At 61.2% G+C, this 11,154-nt stretch overlaps 1 non-coding gene across 1 annotated transcript; it reads left to right on the forward strand.

The window, feature by feature from the left end:
- Positions 1–7,945: 7,945 nt before the first annotated feature.
- LOC142795166 (small subunit ribosomal RNA) lies at positions 7,946–9,758 on the forward strand. The gene has a single exon (XR_012892817.1). It is a non-coding gene; the product is annotated as a small subunit ribosomal RNA (ribosomal RNA).
- Positions 9,759–11,154: the final 1,396 nt, after the last annotated feature.

Genomic DNA, 11,154 nt, shown 5'->3' on the forward strand with positions numbered 1-11,154 from the left:
CTTTTCGGCTGTGCCTGGCTGGCGGCCCACTCACTCGATCGCCATGTCTGTTTGCCACAGTTTTCCCGGTGGTGCCGCACCCGGGCTCGCCCCGGCTGACGCAGTTTTCGCGCCGCCCCGGCTGACGCGGTTTCGTGCCGCCCCGGCAGACGCGGTTTTCGCGCCGCCCCGGCTGACGCGGTTTCGTGCCGCCCCGGCAGACGCAGTTCGGACTTAGCACTTTTCGGCTGTGCCTGGCTGGCGGCCCACTCACTCGATCGCCATGTCTGTTTGCCACAGTTTTCCCGGTGGTGCCGCACCCGGGCTCGCCCCGGCTGACGCAGTTTTCGCGCCGCCCCGGCTGACGCGGTTTCGTGCCGCCCCGGCAGACGCGGTTTTCGCGCCGCCCCGGCAGACGCGGTTTCGTGCCGCCCCGGCAGACGCAGTTCGGACTTAGCACTTTTCGGCTGTGCCTGGCTGGCGGCCCACTCACTCAATCGCCATGTCTGTTTGCCACAGTTTTCCCGGTGGTGCCGCACCCGGGCTCGCCCCGGCTGACGCAGTTTTCGCGCCGCCCCGGCTGACGCGGTTTCGTGCCGCCCCGGCAGACGCGGTTTTCGCGCCGCCCCGGCTGACGCGGTTTCGTGCCGCCCCGGCAGACGCAGTTCGGACTTAGCACTTTTCGGCTGTGCCTGGCTGGCGGCCCACTCACTCGATCGCCATGTCTGTTTGCCACAGTTTTCCCGGTGGTGCCGCACCCGGGCTCGCCCCGGCAGACGCGTTTTTTTTTTTCTTTCGCCCCGGCTGACGCAGTTTTCGCGCCGCCCCGGCTGACGCGGTTTCGTGCCGCCCCGGCAGACGCGGTTTTTTGCGCCGCCCCGGCTGACGCGGTTTTTGCCGCCCCGGCTGACGCAGTTCGGACTTAGCACTTTTCGGCTGTGCCTGGCTGGCGGCCCACTCACTCGATCGCCATGTCTGTTTGCCACAGTTTTCCCGGTGGTGCCGCACCCGGGCTCGCCCCGGCAGACGCGTTTTTTTTTTTTTCTTTCGCCCCGGCTGACGCAGTTTTCGCGCCGCCCCGGCTGACGCGGTTTCGTGCCGCCCCGGCAGACGCGGTTTTTTGCGCCGCCCCGGCTGACGCGGTTTTTGCCGCCCCGGCTGACGCAGTTCGGACTTAGCACTTTTCGGCTGTGCCTGGCTGGCGGCCCACTCACTCGATCGCCATGTCTGTTTGCCACAGTTTTCCCGGTGGTGCCGCACCCGGGCTCGCCCCGGCTGACGCAGTTTTCGCGCCGCCCCGGCTGACGCGGTTTCGTGCCGCCCCGGCAGACGCGGTTTTCGCGCCGCCCCGGCTGACGCGGTTTCGTGCCGCCCCGGCAGACGCAGTTCGGACTTAGCACTTTTCGGCTGTGCCTGGCTGGCGGCCCACTCACTCGATCGCCATGTCTGTTTGCCACAGTTTTCCCGGTGGTGCCGCACCCGGGCTCGCCCCGGCTGACGCAGTTTTCGCGCCGCCCCGGCTGACGCGGTTTCGTGCCGCCCCGGCAGACGCGGTTTTCGCGCCGCCCCGGCTGACGCGGTTTCGTGCCGCCCCGGCAGACGCAGTTCGGACTTAGCACTTTTCGGCTGTGCCTGGCTGGCGGCCCACTCACTCGATCGCCATGTCTGTTTGCCACAGTTTTCCCGGTGGTGCCGCACCCGGGCTCGCCCCGGCAGACGCAGTTTTCGCGCCGCCCCGGCAGACGCGGTTTTCGCGCCGCCCCGGCTGACGCGGTTTTTGCCGCCCCGGCTGACGCAGTTCGGACTTGGCACTTTTTGGGCTGAGCCTGGCTGGCGGCCCACTCACTCGATCGCCATGTCTGTTTGCCACAGTCTTCCCGGTGGTGCCGCACCCGGGCTCGCCCCGGCAGACGCGTTTTTTTTTCTTTCGCCCCGGCAGACGTGGTTCCCCCCCCCCTTTTCGCTCGCCCCGGCTGACGAGGTTTTCGCGCCGCCCCGGCTGACGCAGTTTTCGCGCCGCCCCGGCTGACGCGGTTTCGTGCCGCCCCGGCTGACGCGGTTTTCGCGCCGCCCCGGCTGACGCGGTTTTTGCGTCGCCCCGGCTGACACGGTTCGGACTTTGCACTTTTCGGCTGTGCCTGGCTGGCGGCCCACTCACTCGATCGCCATGTCTGTTTGCCACAGTTTTCCCGGTGGTGCCGCACCCGGGCTTGCCCCGGCAGACGCGTTTTTTTTTTTTCTTTTCGCCCCGGCTGACGCAGTTTTCGCCCCGCCCCGGCTGACGCGGTTTCGTGCCGCCCCGGCAGACGCGGTTTTTTGCGCCGCCCCGGCTGACGCGGTTTTTGCCGCCCCGGCTGACGCAGTTCGGACTTTGCACTTTTTGGCTGAGCCTGGCTGGCGGCCCACTCACTCGATCGCCATGTCTGTTTGCCACAGTTTTCCCGGTGGTGCCGCACCCGGGCTCGCCCCGGCAGACGCGTTTTTTTTTTTCCTTCGCCCCGGCAGACGTGGTTCCCCCCCCCCCCTCCGTCTTTCTTTTTGTTTTTTTTTTCGCCGCGGCTGAAGTGGATTTTTCGGTGCCTCGACGCCCCGGTAGTCGCGGTTTTTCCGTTTCCGCACGGCCCCGGCTGACGCTGCTCGGTCACAGTCGCCTTTTGTGAGGATTGCAGACTTCTTGAGCGCGGGTGTTTTTTTTTTGTTGTTGTTGTTGTTTTATTACGCATTCGCTCCAGCAGACGCTGTTTAGACTTTTTGTTTCCTCTTTTATCCTGCGACGAGGTGACGAGGTTTATTCGGTGCCCCGCCGCCCCGGCTGAAGTGATTTTTCCTGTCCCGTGCCGCCCCGGCTGACGCGGTTGGGACTTCGCGTTTGTTCGGCCGCCACGGGTTTTGGCGCACTCGCTCGGTTGCTTGTTGTTGCCACTTGTTGCGAACCCAGGTTTCTTGAGCGAGCGCGGGCGTTTTTTCTTCCTTTCTTTCTTTGTTCTATGTGTTAGCGAATCGGCCTTTAATATCACACGAGGACTCACAACCAACAATTTTCAGTTTGAAGTGTAAAAAATCTGCAGGTGTTGACGTAACTGACTTGCCCCGTACCCTTGAGTACATCCATGAAGTTCTCGTAGTACTACTAAATCGCATTATTCCAAGTGGAGAAATTCCCATAAACTTGCAAACCTCTACACGAAAATCGGTGCGCGTGATAAAGTTGAAAATTATCGTCCGATATCAAATGTGCCTTCTATAACACAAATTCTAGGAAAAAAAAAAAAAAACACTTGTTCGCCGTTCTCTGCGCCGTGACTGGCAGCACTCCGGCGAAGCGAAACGGGGTCGATTCGAGCACGATATCGGCGTCTTTCGACGTGCTCGCCGGCGACCGTCGCACGAGTACGTCGCACGAGCGCGTCTGCCGGGGCGCCGTTTGCGAAGCCGACGCAAAAGTGGGAACCGCCGCTCGGATGATCGCCGCTTTCGGCAGAGTGAGTGTTGGCACTCCGGGGAAGCGAAACAGCGTGAATGCGCCCACGAAATCGGCGTATTTTGAAGTGCCCGCCGGCGACCGTCGCACGAGTACGGTAAACCGCGTCAGCCGGGGCGTAGTTCGGGACGCCGACGAAAAAGTGGGAAGCGCAACTCGGATCTTCGCCGTTTTTGCAGGAGTGAGTGGCGGCCCTCCTGCGAGACCAAGAAGCATCGATTCGTGCACGAATTCGGCGCCTTTCGACGTGATCGCCGGCGACCGTCGCTCGAGTAGGGCAAACCGCGTCTGCCGGGGCGGGCTTCGGGACGCCGATGCGAAAGTGGGAAACGCTGCTCGGATGTTCGCCGTTTTTGGCCGAGTGAGTGCTGGCACTCGGGCGAAGCCAAACGGGGCCGATTACGGCACGATATCGGCGTCTTTCGACGTGCCCGGCGGCGACCGTCGCACGAGTACGGTAAACCGCGTCAGCCCGGGCGGAGTTCGGGACGCCGATGCGAAAGTGGAGAACGCCGCTCGGATCTTCGCCGTTTTTGGAGGAGTGAGTGGCGGCACTCCGGAGAAGCCAAGGAGCGCCAATTAGCGCACGATATCGGCGTCTTTCGACGCGCTCGCCGGCGACCGTCGAACGAGTAGGGCAAACCGCGTCTGCCGGGGCGGGGTTTACGACGCCGACGCAAAAGTGGGAACCGCCGCTCGGATGTTGGCCGTTTTTGGCAGAGTGAGTGCTGGCACACCGGCGACGCGAAAGAGCGCGAAAGCGCCCACGAAAGTGGCGTATTTGGACGTGCTTGACGGCGACCGCTGCAGGAGTACGAAAAACCACGTCAGCCGGGGCGAGCGACCCACGGCGGTCTGGGTGCTTATCGCTGCTATTATAGGGGCACCCCGGCAGACGCAGAAAAAAAAAATTTTTTTTCGACCTTCTTTTTTGCTGGTCGAGCTCGGGTAACCCAGGTCGCAATGGGAGCCGCGCACGAAAGCGGCGTCGCGAGACGCGTTCGCGGTCGCTAGTCGCACGAGCTCGGCAACCGCGTCAGCCGGCGCGGAGTTCGGGATGCCGACGGCTAAGTGGGTACCGCTGCTCGGATGTTCGCCGTTTTTGGCCGAGTGAGTGCTGGCACTCCGGCGAAGCGAAACGGGGCCGATTCGGGCACGATATCGGCGTATTTCGACGTGCTCGCCGGCGACCGTCGCACGAGTACGGCAAAGCGCGTCTGCCGGGGCGAGGTTTGCGATGCCGACGAAAAAGTGGGAAGCGCCGCTCGGATCTTCGCCGTTTTTGCAGGAGTGAGTGGCGGCCCTCCTGCGAGACCAAGAAGCATCGACTCGCGCACGATATCGGTGTCTTTCGACGTGCCCGCCGGCCACCGCCGCACGAGTACGGCAAACCGCGTATGCCGGGGCGGGGTTGGCGACGCCGACGCAAAAGTGGGAACCGCCACTAGGATGTTCGCCGTTTTTGGCAGAGTGAGTGCTGGCACACCGGCGACGCGAAAGAGCGCGAAAGCGCCCACGAAAGTGGCGTATTTGGACGTGCTTGACGGCGACCGCTGCAGGAGTACGAAAAACCACGTCAGCCGGGGCGAGCGACCCACGGCGGTCTGGGTGCTTATCGCTGCTATTATAGGGGCACCCCGGCAGACGCAGAAAAAAAAAATTTTTTTTCGACCTTCTTTTTTGCTGGTCGAGCTCGGGTAACCCAGGTCGCAATGGGAGCCGCGCACGAAAGCGGCGTCGCGAGACGCGTTCGCGGTCGCTAGTCGCACGAGCTCGGCAACCGCGTCAGCCGGCGCGGAGTTCGGGATGCCGACGGCTAAGTGGGTACCGCTGCTCGGATGTTCGCCGTTTTTGGCCGAGTGAGTGCTGGCACTCCGGCGAAGCGAAACGGGGCCGATTCGGGCACGATATCGGCGTATTTCGACGTGCTCGCCGGCGACCGTCGCACGAGTACGGCAAAGCGCGTCTGCCGGGGCGAGGTTTGCGATGCCGACGAAAAAGTGGGAAGCGCCGCTCGGATCTTCGCCGTTTTTGCAGGAGTGAGTGGCGGCCCTCCTGCGAGACCAAGAAGCATCGACTCGCGCACGATATCGGTGTCTTTCGACGTGCCCGCCGGCCACCGCCGCACGAGTACGGCAAACCGCGTATGCCGGGGCGGGGTTGGCGACGCCGACGCAAAAGTGGGAACCGCCACTAGGATGTTCGCCGTTTTTGGCAGAGTGAGTGCTGGCACTCCGGCGAAGCGAAAGAGCGCGAATGCGCCCACGAAAGTGGCGTGTTTGGACGTGCTTGACGACGACCACCGCAGGAAAACGAAAAACCACGTCAGCCGGGGCGAGCGACCCATGGCGGTCTGGGTGCTTATCGCTGCTATTATAGGGGCACCCCGGCAGACGCAAAAAAAAAAAAATTTTTTTTCGACATTCTTTCTTGCTCGTCGACCTCGGGTGACCCAGGTCGCAGTGGGAGCCGCGCACGAAAGCGGCGTCGCGAGACGGCTTCGCGGTCGCTAGTCGCACGAGCTCGGCAACCGCGTCTGCCGGGGCGGAGTTCGGGACGCCGACGGCTAAGTGGGAACCGCCGCTCGGATGTTCGCCGTTTGTGGCCGAGTGAGTGCTGGCACTCCGGCGAAGCCAAACGGGGCCGATTCCGGCACGATATCGGCGTCTTTCTACGTGCTCGCCGGCGACCGTCGCACGAGTACGGCAAAGTGCGTCTGCCGGGGCGGGGTTTGCGACGCGTACGCAATAGTGAGAACCGTCGCTCGGATGTTCGTCGTCTTTCGCCGAGCCAGTGCTGGCACTCCGGCGAAGCCGAACGGAGCCGATTCGGGCACGATATCGGCGTCTTTCCACGTGCTCGCCGGCGACCGTCGCACGAGTACGGTAAACCGCGTCAGCCGGGGCGGAGTTCGGGACGCCGATGCGAAAGTGGGAAGCGCCGCTCGGATCTTCGCCGTTTTTGGAGGAGTCAGTGGCGGCACTCCGGTGAAGCCAAGGTGCGCCAATTCGCGCACGATATCGGCGTCTTTCGACGTGCCCGCCGGCCACCGTCGCACGAGTACGGCAAACCTCGTCTGCCGGGGCGGGGTTTGCGACGCCGACGCAAAAGTGGGAACCGCCGCTCGGATGTTCGCCGTTTTTGGCAGAGTGAGTGCTGGCACTCCGGCGAAGCGAAAGAGCGTGAATGCGCCCACGAAAGTAGCGTATTTGGACGTGCTTGACGGCGACCGCCGCAGGAGTACGAAAAACCACGTCAGCCGGGGCGAGCGACCCACGGCGGTCTGGGTGCTTATCGCTGCTATTATAGGGGCACCCCGGCAGACGCAGAAAGAAAAAAAAAAAAAAAAATGGGGACATGGCGTGCGTCACCGTGCGGCTTCGCAGCGTTGCCGAAGTCGCCGAGCCCTTCGACTGAGCCGAACGGCGGACAGGGAACGTTGGTCGGCCGTTCTAACCTGTCGGTGCCACGCCGAGACGTCGTTAAGGAAAACCGCGTCGTGGGCCTCTACGACGCCGTCGAGTCGTTGTACGTTTGGTGTCCAGCGTGTCGGCGGCGAGTAGCGGACACGTCGTTCACGACTTCGGTCTTTCGCAGTCGACGCGAACTTGCGGAGAGTCGTGGTGCCTCACGTTTTCGGCAGAAACCGCGGCGGAATTTTCCCGTGCGTGCGCGCACGACCTCGGTGCTGTGCCGTCAGCGTAGTGTTGCACAAACTCGTGGCCTACCCAAGGTGCGGTACGTTTGCGGCCGTATCCTCGGTGGGAATTTCGTGAGTAGGGTCGCAAATTCTACGACCTCGGCGGGTTTGAGAGCGACGTAGACTTGTGGCACGCTCAACGTGCCACACGTTTCGGGGCACACCCGCGGTGAAATTTTCTCGAGTACGCTCGTATTAGTGCCCAAGGAGGTCTGGGTACTTATCGCTGCTATTATGTGGGGGTTCTCGTGAGCGGCGTACGCGAAAGCGACCGGGTGTCTGATATGCGGCGGGCTTCGGCCTCGTCAAGCGTGTCCTCGGGTCTGCTCCAGGGGAATCCACGGCAGTCGTCTGCAGCCTCATCCGCTTGATGCGTTAGGGGCTGGTTGTCGGACGGTGCCGTTTTACCACGATATCGAGGTGTGTTCCGTGTCGTCCTCGGGCGATTCAGATGCGAAAGCGCCGAAGACGCGGGCGTGACCCGTCGTCTGGCGGCTTTGCAGTCTCGGCTCCGTTGCTAGTTCCGGCCGGTCCACCGACAGTGCAGCGGGCTTGGGCAACCCGCACGGCGCGACCGAGTCGATGCAACGAAAAAGAGCGAGCATGAACGTGCTTCTTGCCGCACGGCTCCCACTCGTCTTTCGGGAAGGTTGTGCCGTAGCGAGCTCGAACGCCGTCATCTCGGAGTGCAAAATAAGCGTGTTGGGGCGCCTGAAGGTGGCCTCCGCCGCACACAGACTGCGTCCGGCCCGCCGAAGGCGAGGACGGACGCGCAGTCGAACGATTACCTGGTTGATCCTGCCAGTAATCATATGCTTGTCTCAAAGATTAAGCCATGCATGTCTAAGTACATGCCGAAATAAGGCGAAACCGCGAATGGCTCATTAAATCAGTTATGGTTCCTTAGATCGTTTCTTCCTACTTGGATAACTGTGGCAATTCTAGAGCTAATACATGCAGTGAGCCTGGAGCCCTTTGGGTAACGGGTGCTTTTATTAGACCAAGATCGATCGGGTTTCGGCCCGTATTGTGTGGTGACTCTGGATAACTTTGTGCTGATCGCATGGCCACGAGCCGGCGACGTTTCTTTCAAGTGTCTGCCTTATCAACTTTCGATGGTAGGTTACTTGCTTACCATGGTTGTTACGGGTAACGGAGAATCAGGGTTCGATTCCGGAGAGGGAGCCTGAGAAACGGCTACCACATCCAAGGAAGGCAGCAGGCGCGCAAATTACCCACTCCCGGCACGGGGAGGTAGTGACGAAAAATAACAATACGGGACTCTTTTGAGGCCCCGTAATTGAAATGAGTACACTCTAAATCCTTTAACGAGGATCAATTGGAGGGCAAGTCTGGTGCCAGCAGCCGCGGTAATTCCAGCTCCAATAGCGTATACTAAAGCTGCTGCGGTTAAAAAGCTCGTAGTTGGATCTCAGTTCCAGACGAGTAGTGCATCTACCCGATGCGACGGCTCGGACTGAACATCATGCCGGTTCTTTCTTGGTGCACTTCATTGTGTGCCTCGAGATGGCCGGTGCTTTTACTTTGAAAAAATTAGAGTGCTCAACGCAGGCGAGTCGCCTGAATAAACTTGCATGGAATAATAGAACAAGACCTCGTTTCTGTTCTGTTGGTTTTTGGAATACGAGGTAATGATTAAGAGGGACGGACGGGGGCATTCGTATTGCGGCGCTAGAGGTGAAATTCTTGGACCGTCGCAAGACGAACTACTGCGAAAGCATTTGCCAAGAATGTTTTCATTGATCAAGAACGAAAGTCAGAGGTTCGAAGGCGATCAGATACCGCCCTAGTTCTGACCATAAACGATGCCAACCAGCGATCCGCCTGAGTTACTCAAATGACTCGGCGGGCAGCTTCCGGGAAACCAAAGTATTTGGGTTCCGGGGGAAGTATGGTTGCAAAGCTGAAACTTAAAGGAATTGACGGAAGGGCACCACCAGGAGTGGAGCCTGCGGCTTAATTTGACTCAACACGGGAAAACTTACCCGGCCCGGACACTGGGAGGATTGACAGATTGAGAGCTCTTTCTTGATTCGGTGGATGGTGGTGCATGGCCGTTCTTAGTTGGTGGAGCGATTTGTCTGGTTAATTCCGATAACGAACGAGACTCTAGCCTATTAAATAGGTGCGGGGTTCCCAGCACCTTACAACCTTCTTAGAGGGACAAGCGGCTCCTAGCCGCACGAAACAGAGCAATAACAGGTCTGTGATGCCCTGATGTCCGGGGCCGCACGCGCGCTACACTGAAGGAAGCAGCGTGTCTTTATCCCTGTCTGAAAAGACTGGGTAACCCGTGGAACTTCTTTCGTGATTGGGATAGGGGCTTGCAATTGTTCCCCTTGAACGAGGAATTCCCAGTAAGCGCGAGTCATAAGCTCGCGTTGATTACGTCCCTGCCCTTTGTACACACCGCCCGTCGCTACTACCGATTGAATGATTTAGTGAGGTCTTCGGACCGATGTCCGGCGCGGCCTTTCGGTTGCGCCGGTCTGTTGGAAAGATGACCAAACTTGATCATTTAGAGGAAGTAAAAGTCGTAACAAGGTTTCCGTAGGTGAACCTGCGGAAGGATCATTAACGGATTGTGAAGGGTGAGCGCCTCAGCTGCGTCTGCGCCCGACACTTTCTGCCGCTGACCCCGTTTGGACGCGGGGTCGGCTTTTCCCCACGGGGCTGCCTGAATGTGGAGCGGCACCCCGTGACAAATTGTTGCGCCCAGCGGACGCCAACACCGCGACCTTGGACGGTCGGCCAGGTGGCGGACGCGGGTACAAACGGCGCAACGCACTCATAGGTCGGCTTTCGACCCGCCACTGCACCGTGGCTCGAAGCGCTCGAAATGCGCGACCCGACCGCTGCGGGACCGCCTAGTACTGTAAACAGGAGCGGCGGAGCGCGAACGGCGAGTCGTGGTTACGTCGGTAGAAGGCGAGGCTGCGCGTTCCCGAAACGCCAGCCGAGTGCCCTCCCGACCGTTCGAGCGTGCAAGAACGAGACCCGACAATCGCGCGGCGACTGCCAAGTACGAGAGGAACGGCACAAGCGTCGGCGGTCGGTCAAGGAACTGGCGATGTGACGGGTCCGCTGTGCACCAGTGCATACCGTCCCGCCGTCCGCGGCAAGCGCCTCCGCGTCCTCGGGTGACGGAGGCTGCCGGTCGGTTCTTGCAGGCGAGGGATCTCGCTGGCACCGGTTCGCGTTGACGCGCGGCCGGTCATGGCACGGCGATGCGACGGCCGAGGTGCGCAGTACTCGATGGAGGAACCGCACGCTCCGATGACCGTCCCGCCCTCCGCGGCGTATGCGTACCGACCGTAATGGTTGCAGCAGCGCCGGCCGGCTTTTGAATTCGCCACACGAAACACGGTGCGAGATCGCGGTTAGGGGAGCGTCGACGTTGCCAGGCGTTTTGCTTGCTGCCGAGGGAAAGGCGGCACGGCCACGTCGCGCTCGTCGCGATTAGCGGGTCTGCGCGCTTTGGGAAGGTGCCGCAACGACTTGCCGAAAGAGGAAGCACGGAAGAACGAGGGACTTGGACGTCCCGACAATTGAACGCACTTGCGGCCAGGCCCTTGCTGGCTTCGTTCTTCCGCCTCGAGTAGGCTCGTACGCGGCTCCGGCGCCGAAAGTGGTCCTTGGCACCGACTTCGGTGGACGTGGGAAGTGCCGCGCAAGTACGGCGCGCCTGGCTCCACCTGTTGGCTAAAGTAGGCAGCCGGATCGGCATTTTGGTGTGCGGTGGCAAACCGTGGATGCGAAAAAAGCTTGTGCGATTTCGTGGAACAAAAAGCGGGGGTCCCCCTTTTTATGCGGAGGAGACCGACCCGCCTGCCGTGGTGAACCGCGACGCCACGGTAAAAACGGGAGAGGCTTGTCGATGGGACCGTGCATCCCGCGCTCCACGGAGGCCGGGAGGCGGCCGCCCGAGGAAATGTGTAGCCGTCGAGGCCCGCATCTGCGTGCACTCTTATCC

This window comes from Rhipicephalus microplus, unplaced genomic scaffold (genome assembly GCF_043290135.1).
Source record: "Rhipicephalus microplus isolate Deutch F79 unplaced genomic scaffold, USDA_Rmic scaffold_570, whole genome shotgun sequence".
In the NCBI taxonomy this organism is placed as follows: domain Eukaryota; kingdom Metazoa; phylum Arthropoda; class Arachnida; order Ixodida; family Ixodidae; genus Rhipicephalus; species Rhipicephalus microplus.